Here is a 17,472-nt window from a genome sequence, read left to right on the forward strand (position 1 = left end):
CCAGGAACGACAAGCACTGAACTGATCGCAGATGCCGAGTAAGTGTGGAGCTACTCAGAAACTGCTAAGAAGTGTCTATTCGCAATTTTGAGAATCTTTCGTTCGCAATTTTGATAAGCTAAGATTCACTCCCAATAGGCGGCGGTTTAGCGTGTGCGAAGCTGCTAAATGCAGATTGCGAGAGAACAACTCGGAATGACCACCATAGTACAGTACAGTAGGCCATTGCTGTATCTTGCAGCTCTGTGTCAAGTATACTATTACTGTGCTGCATTATTGTGAGCAGTATATAGTAGGACATTGCAGCATTTTGGTGATCAGCAGTATACATATAGTACAGTACAGAAGATCATTGCTGTATCTTGCAGATCTGTGTCAAGTATACTATCTCTGTGCTGCATTATTGTGAGCAGTATATAGTAGGACAGTGCAGCATTTTGGTGACCAGCAGTATACATATAGTACAGTTCAGTAGGCCATTTCTGTATATTGCAGCTCTGTGTCAAGTATACTATCTATGTGCTGCATTATTGTGAGCAGTATATAGAAGGACAGTGCAGCATTTTGGTGACCAGCAGTATACATATAGTACAGTTCAGTAGGCCATTGCTGTATCTTGTAGCTCTGTTTCAAGTACACTATGTCTGTGCAGCATTATTTTGAGCAGTATATAGAGGGACAGTGCAGGTTTTTGGTGAACATCAGTATACATATAGTACAGTACAGTACGCCATTGCTGTATTTTGCAGCTCTATGTCAAGTATACTGTCTCTGTGCTGCATTATTGTGAGCAGTATATAGTAGGATATTGCAGCAATTTAGTGACCAGCAGTATACATATAGTACAGTACAGTAGGCCATTGCTGTATCTTGCAGATCTGTGTCAAGTATACTATCTCTGTGCTTCGTTATTGTGAGCAGTGTATAGTAGGACAGTGCAGCATTTTAGTGACCAGCAGTATACATATAGTACAGTACAGTAGGCCATTGCTGTATCTTGCTGCTCTGTGTCAAGTATACTATCTCTGTGCTGCATTATTGTGAGCAGTATATAGTAGTACAGTGCAGCATTTTGGTGACCAGCAGTATGCATATAGTACAGTACAGTAGGCCACTGCTGTATTTTGCAGCTCTGTGTTAAGTATACAATCTCTGTGCTGCATTATTGCGAGCAGTATATAGTAGGACAGTACAGCATTTTGTGACCAGGAGTATACATATAGTATAGTACAGTACAGTAGGCCATTGTTGTATCTTGTATCTCTGTGTCAAGTATACTATCTCTGTGCTGCATTATTTTGAGCAGTATATAGTAGGACAGGGCAGGATTTTGGTGACCAGCAGTATACATATAGTACAGCAGGCCATTGCTGTATCTTGCAACTCTGTGTCAAGTATACTATCTCTGTGCTGCATTATTGTGAGCAGTATATAGTAGGTCATTGCAGAATTTCGGTGACCAGCAGTATACATATAGTAAAGGACAGTAGGCCATTTCTGTATCTTGCTGCTCTTTGTCAAGTTTACTATCTATGTGCTGCATTATTGTGAGCAGTATATAGTAGGACAGTGCAGCATTTTGGTGACCAGCAGTATACATATAGTACAGTACAGTAGGCCATTGCTGTATCTTGCAGCTCTGTGTCAAGTACACTATCTCTGTGCAGCATTATTGTGAGCAGTATATAGTGGGACAGTGCAGCATTTTGGTGACCAGCAGGATACATATAGTACAGTACAGTAGGCCATTGCTGTATCCTGCAGGTCTGTGTCAAGTATACTATCTCTGTGCTGCATTATTGTGAGCAGTATATAGTAAAATATTGCAACATTTTGGTGACCAGCAGTATACATATAGTACAGTACAGTAGGCCATTGCTGTATCTTGCAGCTCTGTGTCAAGTACACTATCTCTGTGCTGCATTATTGTGAGCAGTATATAGTAGGTCATTGCAGAATTTCGGTGACCAGCAGTATACATATAGTACAGTACAGTAGGCAATTGCTGTATATTGCAGATCTGTGGCAAGTATACTAACTCTGTGCTGCATTATAGTGAGCAGTATATACTAGGACAGTGCAGAATTTTGGTGACCAGCAGTATACATATAGTACAGTAGGCCATTGCTGTACCTTGCTGCTCTGTGTCAAGTATACTATCTCTGTGCTGCATTATTGTGAGCAGTATATAGTAGGACAGTGCAGAATTTTGGTGACCAGCAGTATACATATAGTACAGTAGGCCATTGCTGTACCTTGCTGCTCTGTGTCAAGTATACTATCTCTGTGCAGCATTATTGTGAGCAGTATATAGTAGGGCATTGAAGGATTTTGGTGACCAGCAGTATACATATAGTACAGTACAGTAGGCCATTGCTGTATCTTGCAGCTCTGTGTCAAGTATACTATTTCTGTGCTGCATTATTGTGAGCAGTATATAGTAGGATATTGCAGCATTTTGGTGACCAGCAGTATACATATAGTACAGTACAGTAGGCCATTGCTGTATCTTGCAGCTCTATGTCAAGTATACTGTCTCTGTGCTGCATTATTGTGAGCAGTATGTAGTAGGATATTGCAGCAATTTGGTGAACAGCAGAATACATATATTACAGTACAGTAGGCCATTGCTGTATCTTGCAGATCTGTGTCAAGTATACAATCTCTGTGCTTCGTTATTGTGAGCAGTTTATAGTAGGACAGTGCAGCATTTTGGTGACCAGCAGTATACATATAGTACAGTATAGTAGGCCATTTCTGTATCTTGCAGCTCTGTGTCAAGTATACTATCTCTGTGCTGCATTATTGTGAGCAGTATATAGTAGGACAGTGCAGAATTTTGGTGACCAGCAGTATACATATAGTACAGTTCAGTAGGCCATTGCTGTATCTTGTAGCTCTGTGTCAAGTACACTATGTCTGTGCAGCATTATTTTGAGCAGTATATAGTGGGACAGTGCAGAATTTTGGTGAACATCATTATACATATAGTACAGTACAGTAGGCCATTGCTATATCTTGTAGCTCTGTGTCAAGTATACTATTGCGTGCTGCATTATTGTGAGCAGTATATAGTAGGATATTGCAGCATTTTGGTGAACAGCAGTATAACTATAGTACAGTACAGTTGGCCATTGCTGTATTTTGCAGCTCTATGTCAAGTATACTGTCTCTGTGCTGCATTATTGTGAGCAGTATATAGTAGGATATTGCAGCAATTTAGTGACCAGCAGTATACATATAGTACAGTGTCAAGTATACTATCTCTGTGCTGCATTATTGTGAGCAGTATATAGTAGGACAGTACAGCATTTTGGTGACCAGCATTATACATATAGTACAGTGCAGTAGGCCATTGCTGTATCTTGCAGGTTTGTGTCAAGTATACTATCTCTGTGCTGCATTATTGTGAGCAGTATATAGTAGTACAGTGCAGCATTTTGGTGACCAGCAGTATGCATATAGTACAGTACAGTAGGCCACTGCAATATTTTGCAGCTCTGTGTTAAGTATACAATCTCTGTGCTGCATTATTGTGAGCAGTATATAGTAGGACAGTGCAGCATTTTGGTGACCAGCAGTATACATATAGTATAGTTCAGTAGGCCATTGCTGTATCTTGTAGCTCTGTGTCAAGTACACTATGTCTGTGCAGCATTATTTTGAGCAGTATATAGTGGAACAGTGCAGAATTTTGGTGAACATCAGTATACATATAGTACAGTACAGTAGGCCATTGCTGTATCTTGCAGCTCTATGTCAAGTATACTATTTCGGTGCTACATTATTGTGAGCAGTATATAGTAGGATATTGCAGCATTTTGGTGACCAGCAGTATACATATATTACAGTACAGTAGGCCATTGCTGTATATTGCAGCTCTATGTCAAGTATACTGTCTCTGTGCAGCATTATTGTGAGCAGTATATAGTAGGATATTGCAGCAATTTAGTGACCAGCAGTATACATGTAGTACAGTACAGTAGGCCATTGCTGTATCTTGCAGATCTGTGTCAAGTATACTATCTCTGTGCTTCGTTATTGTGAGCAGTGTATAGTAAGACAGTGCAGAATTTTGGTGACCAGCAGTATACATATAGGACAGTACAGTAGGCCATTGCTGTATCTTGCTGCTCTGTGTCAAGTATACTATCTATGTGCTGCATTATTGTGAGCAGTATATAGTAGGACAGTGCAGCATTTTGGTAACCAGCAGTCTACATATAGTACAGTACAGTAGGCCATTGCTGTATCTTGCAGGTTTGTGTCAAGTATACTATCTCTGTGCTGCATTATTGTGAGCAGTATATAGTAGTACAGTGCAGCATTTTGGTGACCAGCAGTATGCATATAGTACAGTACAGTAGGCCACTGCTGTATTTTGCAGCTCTGTGTTAAGTATACAATCTCTGTGCTGCATTATTGTGAGCAGTATATAGTAGGACAGTGCAGCATTTTGGTGACCAGCAGTATACATATAGTACAGTTCAGTAGGCCATTGCTGTATCTTGTAGCTCTGTGTCAAGTACACTATGTCTGTGCAGCATTATTTTGAGCAGTATATAGTGGGACAGTGCAGAATTTTGGTGAACATCAGTATACATATAGTACAGTACAGTAGGCTATTGCTGTATCTTGCAGCTCTGTTTCAAGTATACTATCTCTGTGCTGCATTATTGTGAGCTGTATATAGTAGGACAGTGCAGCATTTTGGTGACCAGAAGTATTCATATAGTACAGTACAGTAGGCCATTGCTGTATCTTACTGCTCTGTGTCAAGTATACTATCTCTGTGCTGCATTATTGTGAGCAGTTTATAGAAGGACAGTGCAGCATTTTGGTGACCAGCTGTATACATATAATACAGTACATTAGGCCATTGCAGTAACTTGTAGCTCTGTGTCAAGTATACTATCTCTGTGCTGCATTATAGTGAGCAGTATATAGTAGGACAGTGCAGATTTTTGGTGACCAGCAGTATACGTAAAGTTAAGTACAGTAGGCCATTGCTGTATTTTGAAGCTATGTGTCAAGTATACTATCTCTGTGCTGCATTATTGTGAGCAGTGTATAGTAGGTCATTGCAGAATTTCGGTGACCAGCAGTATACATATAGTAAAGGACAGTAGGCCATTTCTGTATCTTGCTGCTCTTAGTCAAGTATACTATCTATGTGCTGCATTATTGTGAGCAGTATATAGTAGGACAGTGCAGCATTTTGGTGACCAGCAGTATACATATAGTACAGTACAGTAGGCCATTGCTGTATCTTGCAGCTCTGTGTCAAGTACACTATCTCTGTGCAGCATTATTGTGAGCAGTATATAGTAGGACAGTGCAGCATTTTGGTGACCAGCAGTATACATATAGTACAGTACAGTAGGCCATTGCTGTATCTTGCAGCTCTGTGTCAAGTACACTATCTCTGTGCAGCATTATTGTGAGCAGTATATAGTAGGACAGTGCAGCATTTTGGTGACCAGCAGTATACATATAGTACAGTACAGTAGGCCATTGCTGTATCTTGCAGCTCTGTGTCAAGTATACTATCTCTGTGCTGCATTATTGTGAGCAGTATATAGTAGAATATTGCAACATTTTGGTGACCAGCAGTATACATATAGTACGGTCCAGTAGGCCATTCCTGTATCTTGCAGTTCTATGTCAAGTATACTGTTTCTGTGCTGCATTATTGTGAGCAATATATAGTAGGATATTGCAGCAATTTGGTGACCAGCAGTATACATATAGTACAGTACAGTAGGCAATTGCTGTATATTGCAGATCTGTGGCAAGTGTACTATCTCTGTGCTGCATTATAGTGAGCAGTATATTCTAGGACAGTGCAGAATTTTGGTGACCAGCAGTATACATATAGTACAGTAGGGCATTGCTGTACCTTGTTGCTCTGTGTCAAGTATACTATCTCTGTGCTGCATTATTGTGAGCAGTATATACTAGGACAGTGCAGAATTTTGGTGACCAGCAGTATACATATAGTACAGTAGGCCATTGCTGTACCTTGCTGCTATGTGTCAAGTATACTATCTCTGTGCTGCATTATTGTGAGCAGTATATAGTAGGATATTGCAGCAATTTGGTGACCAGCAGTATACATATAGTACAATACAGTAGGCCATTGCTGTATCTTGCAGCTCTGTGTCAGGTATACTATTTCTGTGCTGCATTATTGTGAGCAGTATATAGTAGGATATTGCAGCATTTTGGTGACCAGCAGTATACATATAGTTCAGTACAGTAGGCCATTGCTATATCTTGCAGCTCTATGTCAAGTATACTGTCTCTATGCTGCATTATTGTGAGCAGTATATAGTAGGATATTGCAGCAATTTGGTGAACAGCAGAATACATATATTACAGTACAGTAGGCCATTGCTGTATCTTGCAGATCTGTGTCAAGTATACAATCTCTGTGCTTCGTTATTGTGAGCAGTTTATAGTAGGACAGTGCAGCATTTTGGTGACCAGCAGTATACATATAGTACAGTACAGTAGGCCATTGCTGTATCTTGCAGCTCTGTGTCAAGTATAGTATCTCTGTGCTGCATTATTGTGAGCAGTATATAGTAGGACAGTGCAGCATTTTGGTGACCAGCAGTATACATATAGTACAGTACAGTAGGCCATTTCTGTATCTTGCAGCTCTGTGTCAAGTATACTATCTCTGTGCTGCATTATTGTGAGCAGTATATAGTAGGACAGTGCAACATTTTGGTGACCAGCAGTATACATATAGTACAGTTCAGTAGGCCATTGCTGTATCTTGTAGCTCTGTGTCAAGTACACTATGTCTGTGCAGCATTATTTTAAGCAGTATATAGTGGGACAGTTCAGAATTTTGGTGAACATCAGTATACATATAGTACAGTACAGTAGGCCATTGTTGTATCTTGCAGCTCTGTGTCAAGTATACTATTTCGTGCTGCATTATTGTGAGCAGTATATAGTAGGATATTGCAGCATTTTGGTTACCAGCAGTATTCATATAGTACAGTACAGTAGGCCATTGCTGTATCTTGTAGCTCTGTGTCAAGTACACTATGTCTGTGCAGCATTATTTTGAGCAGTATATAGTGGGACAGTGCAGAATTTTGGTGAACATCAGTATACATATAGTACAGTACAGTAGGCCATTGCTGTATCTTGCAGCTCTGTGTCAAGTATACTATTGCGTGCTGCATTATTGTGAGCAGTATATAGTAGGATATTGCAGCATTTTGGTGAACAGCAGTATAACTATAGTACAATACAGTTGGCCATTGCTGTATTTTGCAGCTCTATGTCAAGTATACTGTCTCTGTGCTGCATTATTGTGAACAGTATATAGTAGGATATTGCAGCAATTTAGTGACCAGCAGTATACATATAGTACAGTACAGTAGGCCATTACTGTATCTTGCTGCTCTGTGTCAAGTATACTATCTCTGTGCTGCATTATTGTGAGCAGTATATAGTAGGACAGTTCAGCATTTTGGTGACCAGCAGTATACATATAGTACAGTGCAGTAGGCCATTACTGTATCTTGCAGGTTTGTGTCAAGTATACTATCTCTGTGCTGCATTATTGTGAGCAGTATATAGTAGTACAGTGCAGCATTTTGGTGACCAGCAGTATGCATATAGTACAGTACAGTAAGCCACTGCAATATTTTGCAGCTCTGTGTTAAGTATACAATCTCTGTGCTGCATTATTGTGAGCAGTATATAGTAGGACAGTGCAGCATTTTGGTGACCAGCAGTATACATATAGTACAGTTCAGTAGGCCATTGCTGTATCTTGTAGCTCTGTGTCAAGTACACTATGTCTGTGCAGCATTATTTTAAGCAGTATATAGTGGGACAGTGCAGAATTTTGGTGAACATCAGTATACATATAGTACAGTACAGTAGGCCATTGCGGTATCTTGCAGCTCTGTGTCAAGTATACTATTTCGGTGCTGCATTATTGTGAGCAGTATATAGTAGGATATTGCAGAATTTTGGTGACCAGCAGTATACATATATTACAGTACGGTAGGCCATTGCTGTATATTGCAGCTCTATGTCAAGTATACTGTCTCTGTGCTGCATTATTGTGAGCAGTATATAGTAGGATATTGCAGCAATTTAGTGACCAGCAGTATACGTATAGTACAGTACAGTAGGCCATTGCTGTATCTTGCAGATCTGTGTCAAATATACTATCTCTGTGCTTCGTTATTGTGAGCAGTGTATAGTAAGACAGTGCAGCATTTTGGTGACCAGCAGTATACATATAGGACAGTACAGTAGGCCATTGCTGTATCTTGCTGCTCTGTGTCAAGTATACTATCTCTGTGCTGCATTATTGTGAGCAGTATATAGTAGGACAGTGCAGCATTTTGGTGACCAGCAGTATACATATAGTACAGTACAGTAGGCCATTGCTGTATCTTGCAGGTTTGTGTCAAGTATACTATCTCTGTGCTGCATTATTGTGAGCAGTATATAGTAGTACAGTGCAGCATTTTGGTGACCAGCAGTATGCATATAGTACAGTACAGTAGGCCACTGCTGTATTTTGCAGCTCTGTGTTAAGTATACAATCTCTGTGCTGCATTATTGTGAGCAGTATATAGTAGGACAGTGCAGCATTTTGGTGACCAGCAGTATACATATAGTACAGTTCAGTAGGCCATTGCTGTATCTTGTAGCTCTGTGTCAAGTACACTATGTCTGTGCAGCATTATTTTGAGCAGTATATAGTAGGACAGTGCAGAATTTTGGTGAACATCAGTATACATATAGTACAGTACAGTAGGCCATTGCTGTATCTTGCAGCTCTGTTTCAAGTATACTATCTCTGTGCTGCATTATTGTGAGCTGTATATAGTAGGACAGTGCAGCATTTTGGTGACCAGAAGTATTCATAAAGTACAGTACAGTAGGCCATTGCTGTATCTTACTGCTCTGTGTCAAGTATACTATCTCTGTGCTGCATTATTGTGAGCAGTTTATAGAAGGACAGTGCAGCATTTTGGTGACCAGCTGTATACATATAATACAGTACATTAGGCCATTGCAGTAACTTGTAGCTCTGTGTCAAGTATACTATCTCTGTGCTGCATTATAGTGAGCAGTATATAGTAGGACAGTGCAGATTTTTGGTGACCAGCAGTATACGTATAGTTAAGTACAGTAGGCCATTGCTGTATCTTGAAGCTCTTAGTCAAGTATACTATCTATGTGCTGCATTATTGTGAGCAGTATATAGTAGGACAGTGCAGCATTTTGGTGACCAGCAGTATACATATAGTAAAGGACAGTAGGCCATTTCTGTATCTTGCTGCTCTGTGTCAAGTATACTATCTCTGTGCTGCATTATTGTGAGCAGTGTATAGTAGGTCATTGCAGAATTTTGGTGACCAGCAGTATACATATAGTAAAGGACAGTAGGCCATTTCTGTATCTTGCTGCTCTTAGTCAAGTATACTATCTATGTGCTGCATTATTGTGAGCAGTATATAGTAGGACAGTGCAGCATTTTGGTGACCAGCAGTATACATATAGTACAGTACAGTAGGCCATTGCTGTATCTTGCAGCTCTGTGTCAAGTACACTATCTCTGTGCAGCATTATTGTGAGCAGTATATAGTAGGACAGTGCAGAATTTTGGTGACCAGCAGTATACATATAGTACAGTACAGTAGGCCATTGCTGTATCTTGCAGCTCTGTGTCAAGTACACTATCTCTGTGCAGCATTATAGTGAGCAGTATATACTAGGACAGTGCAGAATTTTGGTGACCAGCAGTATACATATAGTACAGTAGGCCATTGCTGTACCTTGCTGCTCTGTGTCAAGTATACTATCTCTGTGCTGCATTATTGTGAGCAGTATATAGTAGGACAGTGCAGAATTTTGGTGACCAGCAGTATACATATATTACAGTAGGACATTGCTGTACCTTGCTGCTCTGTGTCAAGTATACTATCTCTGTGCTGCATTATTGTGAGCAGTATATAGTAGTACATTGCAGGATTTTGGCGACCAGCAGTATACATATAGTACAGTACAGTAGGCCATTGCTGTATCTTGCAGCTCTGTGTCAGGTATACTATTTCTGTGCTGCATTATTGTGAGCAGTATATAGTAGGATATTGCAGCATTTTGGTGACCAGCAGTATACATATAGTACAGCACAGTAGGCCATTGCTATATCTTGCAGCTCTATGTCAAGTATACTGTCTCTATGCTGTATTATTGTGAGCAGTATATAGTAGGATATTGCAGCAATTTGGTGAACAGCAGAATACATATATTACAGTACAGTAGGCCATTGCTGTATCTTGCAGATCTTTGTCAAGTATACAATCTCTGTGCTTCGTTATTGTGAGCAGTGTATAGTAGGACAGTGCAGCATTTTGGTGACCAGCAGTATACATATGGTACAGTACAGTAGGCCATTGCTGTATCTTGCAGCTCTGTGTCAAGTATAGTATCTCTGTGCTGCATTATTGTGAGCAGTATATAGTAGGACAGTGCAGGATTTTGGTGACCAGTAGCATACATATAGTACAGTAGGCCATTTCTGTATCTTGCAGCTCTGTGTCAAGTATACTATCTCTGTGCTGCATTATTGTGAGCTGTATATAGTAGGACAGTGCAGCATTTTGGTGACCAGCAGTATACATATAGTACAGTTCAGTAGGCCATTGCTGTATCTTGTAGCTCTGTGTCAAGTACACTATGTCTGTGCAGCATTATTTTAAGCAGTATATAGTGGGACAGTGCAGAATTTTGGTGAACATCAGTATACATATAGTACAGTACAGTAGGCCATTGCTGTATCTTGCAGCTCTGTGTCAAGTATACTATTTCGTGCTGCATTATTGTGAGCAGTATATAGTAGGATATTGCAGCATTTTGGTTACCAGCAGTATTCATATAGTACAGTACAGTAGGCCATTGCTGTATCTTGTAGCTCTGTGTCAAGTACACTATGTCTGTGCAGCATTATTTTGAGCAGTATATAGTGGGACAGTGCAGAATTTTGGTGAACATCAGTATACATATAGTACAGTACAGTAGGCCATTGCTGTATCTTGCAGCTCTGTGTCAAGTATACTATTGCGTGCTGCATTATTGTGAGCAGTATATAGTAGGATATTGCAGCATTTTGGTGAACAGCAGTATAACTATAGTACAGTACAGTTGGCCATTGCTGTATTTTGCAGCTCTATGTCAAGTATACTGTCTCTGTGCTGCATTATTGTGAGCAGTATATAGTAGGATATTGCAGCAATTTAGTGACCAGCAGTATACATATAGTACAGTACAGTAGGCCATTACTGTATCTTGCTGCTCTGTGTCAAGTATACTATCTCTGTGCTGCATTATTGTGAGCAGTATATAGTAGGACAGTACAGCATTTTGGTGACCAGCAGTATACATATAGTACAGTGCAGTAGGCCATTGCTGTATCTTGCAGGTTTGTGTCAAGTATACTATCTCTGTGCTGCATTATTGTGAGCAGTATATAGTAGTACAGTGCAGCATTTTGGTGACCAGCAGTATGCATATAGTACAGTACAGTAGGCCACTGCAATATTTTGCAGCTCTGTGTTAAGTATACAATCTCTGTGCTGCATTATTGTGAGCAGTATATAGTAGGACAGTGCAGCATTTTGGTGACCAGCAGTATACATATAGTACAGTTCAGTAGGCCATTGCTGTATCTTGTAGCTCTGTGTCAAGTACACTATGTCTGTGCAGCATTATTTTGAGCAGTATATAGTGGGACAGTGCAGAATTTTGGTGAACATCAGTATACATATAGTACAGTACAGTAGGCCATTGCTGTATCTTGCAGCTCTGTGTCAAGTATACTATTTCGGTGCTGCATTATTGTGAGCAGTATATAGTAGGATATTGCAGCATTTTGGTGACCAGCAGTATACATATATTACAGTACAGTAGGCCATTGCTGTATATTGCAGCTCTATGTCAAGTATACTGTCTCTGTGCTGCATTATTGTGAGCAGTATATAGTAGGATATTGCAGCAATTTAGTGACCAGCAGTATACATATAGTACAGTACAGTAGGCCATTGCTGTATCTTGCAGATCTGTGTCAAGTATACTATCTCTGTGCTTCGTTATTGTGAGCAGTGTATAGTAAGACAGTGCAGCATTTTGGTGACCAGCAGTATACATATAGGACAGTACAGTAGGCCATTGCTGTATCTTGCTGCTCTGTGTCAAGTATACTATCTCTGTGCTGCATTATTGTGAGCAGTATATAGTAGGACAGTGCAGCATTTTGGTGACCAGCAGTATACATATAGTACAGTACAGTAGGCCATTGCTGTATCTTGCAGGTTTGTGTCAAGTATACTATCTCTGTGCTGCATTATTGTGAGCAGTATATAGTAGTACAGTGCAGCATTTTGGTGACCAGCAGTATGCATATAGTACAGTACAGTAGGCCACTGCTGTATTTTGCAGCTCTGTGTTAAGTATACAATCTATGTGCTGCATTATTGTGAGCAGTATATATTAGTAGGACAGTGCAGCATTTTGGTGACCAGCAGTATACATATAGTACAGTTCAGTAGGCCATTGCTGTATCTTGTAGCTCTGTGTCAAGTACACTATGTCTGTGCAGCTTTATTTTGAGCAGTATATAGTAGGACAGTGCAGAATTTTGGTGAACATCAGTATACATATAGTACAGTACAGTAGGCCATTGCTGTATCTTGCAGCTCTGTTTCAAGTATACTATCTCTGTGCTGTATTATTGTGAGCTGTATATAGTAGGACAGTGCAGCATTTTGGTGACCAGAAGTATTCATATAGTACAGTACAGTAGGCCATTGCTGTATCTTACTGCTCTGTGTCAAGTATACTATCTCTGTGCTGCATTATTGTGAGCAGTTTATAGAAGGACAGTGCAGCATTTTGGTGACCAGCTGTATACATATAATACAGTACATTAGGCCATTGCAGTAACTTGTAGCTCTGTGTCAAGTATACTATCTCTGTGCTGCATTATAGTGAGCAGTATATAGTAGGACAGTGCAGATTTTTGGTGACCAGCAGTATACGTATAGTTAAGTACAGTAGGCCATTGCTGTATCTTGAAGCTCTTAGTCAAGTATACTATCTATGTGCTGCATTATTGTGAGCAGTTTATAGAAGGACAGTGCAGCATTTTGGTGACCAGCTGTATACATATAATACAGTACACTAGGCCATTGCTGTAACTTGTAGCTCTGGGTCAAGTATACTATCTCTGTGCTGCATTATTGTGAGCAGTATATAGTAGGACATTGCACGATTTTGGTGATCAGCAGTATACATATAGTACAGTACAGTAGGCCATTGCTGTATCTTGCAGCTCTGTGTCAAGTATACTATCTCTGTGCTGCATTATAGTGAGCAGTATATAGTAGGACAGTGCAGATTTTTGGTGACCAGCAGTATACGTATAGTTAAGTACAGTAGGCCATTGCTGTATCTTGAAGCTATGTGTCAAGTATACTATCTCTGTGCTGCATTATTGTGAGCAGTATATAGTAGGTCATTGCAGAATTTCGGTGACCAGCAGTATACATATAGTAAAGGACAGTAGGCCATTTCTGTATCTTGCTGCTCTTTGTCAAGTATACTATCTATGTGCTGCATTATTGTGAGCAGTATATAGTAGGACAGTGCAGCATTTTGGTGACCAGCAGTATACATATAGAACAGTACAGTAGGCCATTGCTGTATCTTGCAGCTCTGTGTCAAGTACACTATCTCTGTGCAGCATTATTGTGAGCAGTATATAGTGGGACAGTGCAGCATTTTGGTGACCAGCAGGATACATATAGTACAGTACAGAAGGCCATTGCTGTATCTTGCAGGTCTGTGTCAAGTATACTATCTCTGTGCTGAATTATTGTGAGCAGTATTTAGTAGAATATTGCAACATTTTGGTGACCAGCATTATACATATATAGTACAGTACAGTAGACCATTCCTGTATCTTGCAGTTCTATGTCAAGTATACTGTTTCTGTGCTGCATTATTGTGAGCAGTATATAGTAGGATATTGCAACATTTTGGAGACCAGCACTATACATATAGTACAGTACAGTAGGCCATTGCTGTATCTTGCAGATCTGTGTCAAGTATACTATCTCTGTGCTTCGTTATTGTGAGCAGTGTATAGTAAGACAGTGCAGCATTTTGGTGACCAGCAGTATACATATAGGACAGTACAGTAGGCCATTGCTGTATCTTGCTGCTCTGTGTCAAGTATACTATCTCTGTGCTGCATTATTGTGAGCAGTATATAGTAGGACAGTGCAGCATTTTGGTGACCAGCAGTATACATATAGTACAGTACAGTAGGCCATTGCTGTATCTTGCAGGTTTGTGTCAAGTATACTATCTCTGTGCTGCATTATTGTGAGCAGTATATAGTAGTACAGTGCAGCATTTTGGTGACCAGCAGTATGCATATAGTACAGTACAGTAGGCCACTGCTGTATTTTGCAGCTCTGTGTTAAGTATACAATCTATGTGCTGCATTATTGTGAGCAGTATATATTAGTAGGACAGTGCAGCATTTTGGTGACCAGCAGTATACATATAGTACAGTTCAGTAGGCCATTGCTGTATCTTGTAGCTCTGTGTCAAGTACACTATGTCTGTGCAGCTTTATTTTGAGCAGTATATAGTAGGACAGTGCAGAATTTTGGTGAACATCAGTATACATATAGTACAGTACAGTAGGCCATTGCTGTATCTTGCAGCTCTGTTTCAAGTATACTATCTCTGTGCTGTATTATTGTGAGCTGTATATAGTAGGACAGTGCAGCATTTTGGTGACCAGAAGTATTCATATAGTACAGTACAGTAGGCCATTGCTGTATCTTACTGCTCTGTGTCAAGTATACTATCTCTGTGCTGCATTATTGTGAGCAGTTTATAGAAGGACAGTGCAGCATTTTGGTGACCAGCTGTATACATATAATACAGTACATTAGGCCATTGCAGTAACTTGTAGCTCTGTGTCAAGTATACTATCTCTGTGCTGCATTATAGTGAGCAGTATATAGTAGGACAGTGCAGATTTTTGGTGACCAGCAGTATACGTATAGTTAAGTACAGTAGGCCATTGCTGTATCTTGAAGCTCTTAGTCAAGTATACTATCTATGTGCTGCATTATTGTGAGCAGTTTATAGAAGGACAGTGCAGCATTTTGGTGACCAGCTGTATACATATAATACAGTACACTAGGCCATTGCTGTAACTTGTAGCTCTGGGTCAAGTATACTATCTCTGTGCTGCATTATTGTGAGCAGTATATAGTAGGACATTGCACGATTTTGGTGATCAGCAGTATACATATAGTACAGTACAGTAGGCCATTGCTGTATCTTGCAGCTCTGTGTCAAGTATACTATCTCTGTGCTGCATTATAGTGAGCAGTATATAGTAGGACAGTGCAGATTTTTGGTGACCAGCAGTATACGTATAGTTAAGTACAGTAGGCCATTGCTGTATCTTGAAGCTATGTGTCAAGTATACTATCTCTGTGCTGCATTATTGTGAGCAGTATATAGTAGGTCATTGCAGAATTTCGGTGACCAGCAGTATACATATAGTAAAGGACAGTAGGCCATTTCTGTATCTTGCTGCTCTTTGTCAAGTATACTATCTATGTGCTGCATTATTGTGAGCAGTATATAGTAGGACAGTGCAGCATTTTGGTGACCAGCAGTATACATATAGAACAGTACAGTAGGCCATTGCTGTATCTTGCAGCTCTGTGTCAAGTACACTATCTCTGTGCAGCATTATTGTGAGCAGTATATAGTGGGACAGTGCAGCATTTTGGTGACCAGCAGGATACATATAGTACAGTACAGAAGGCCATTGCTGTATCTTGCAGGTCTGTGTCAAGTATACTATCTCTGTGCTGAATTATTGTGAGCAGTATTTAGTAGAATATTGCAACATTTTGGTGACCAGCATTATACATATATAGTACAGTACAGTAGACCATTCCTGTATCTTGCAGTTCTATGTCAAGTATACTGTTTCTGTGCTGCATTATTGTGAGCAGTATATAGTAGGATATTGCAACATTTTGGAGACCAGCACTATACATATAGTACAGTACAGTAGGCCATTGCTGTATCTTGCAGCTCTATGTCAAGTATACTGTACCTGTGCTGCATTATTGTGAGCAATACATAGTAGGATATTGCAGCAATTTGGTGACCAGCAGTAAATATATAGTACAGTACTGTAGGCCATTGCTGTATCTTGCAGCTCTATGTCAAGTATTCTATCTCTGTGCTGCATTATTGTGAGCAGTATATAGTAGGACAGTGCAGGATTTTGGTGACCAGCAGTATACATATAGTACAGTAGGCCATTCCTGTATCTTGCTGCTCTGTGTCAAGTATACTATCTCTGTGCTGCATTATTGTGAGCATTATATAGTAGGACAGTGCAGCATTTTGGTGACCAGCAGTATACATATAATACAGTACAGTAGGCCATTGCTGTATCTTGCAGTTCTGTGTCAAGTATACTATCTCTGTGCTGCATTATTGTGAGCAGTATATAGTAGGACAGTGCAGGATTTTGGTGACCAGCAGTATACATATAGGTGGTCATTCCGAGTTGTTCGCTCGGTAAATTTCTTTGCATCGCAGCGATTTTCCGCTTAGTGCGCATGCGCAAAGTTCTCACTGCGACTGCGCCAAGTAAATTTGCTATGCAGTTAGGAATTTTACTCACGGCTTTTTCATCGTTCTGGTGATCGTAATGTAATTGACAGGAAGTTGGTGTTACTGGGCGGAAACTGGCCGTTTTATGGGTGTGTGCGAAAAAACGCTACCGTTTCCGGGAAAAACGCAGGAGCGGCTGGAGAAACGGGGGAGTGTCTGGGCGAACGCTGGGTGTGTTTGTGACGTCAAACCAGGAACGACAAGCACTGAACTGATCGCAGATGCCGAGTAAGTCTGGAGCTACTCAGAAACTGCTAAGAAGTGTCTATTCGCAATTTTGAGAATCTTTCGTTCGCTATTTTGATAAGCTAAGATTCACTCCCAGTAGGCGGCGGCTTAGCGTGTGCAAAGCTGCTAAAAGCAGATTGCGAGCGAACAACTCGGAATGACCACCATAGTACAGTACAGTAGGCCATTGCTGTATCTTGCAGCTCTGTGTCAAGTATACCATTACTGTGCTGCATTATTGTGAGCAGTATATAGTAGGACAGTGCAGCATTTTGGTGACCAGCAGTATACATATAGTACAGTACAGTAGGCAATTGCTGTATATTGCAGATCTGTGGCAAGTGTACTATCTCTGTGCTGCATTATAGTGAGCAGTATATACTAGGACAGTGCAGAATTTTGGTGACCAGCAGTATATATATAGTACAGTAGGCCATTGCTGTACCTTGCTGCTCTGTGTCAAGTATACTATCT

Source organism: Pseudophryne corroboree, chromosome 3, assembly GCF_028390025.1.
Source record: "Pseudophryne corroboree isolate aPseCor3 chromosome 3, aPseCor3.hap2, whole genome shotgun sequence".
NCBI lineage: Eukaryota > Metazoa > Chordata > Amphibia > Anura > Myobatrachidae > Pseudophryne > Pseudophryne corroboree.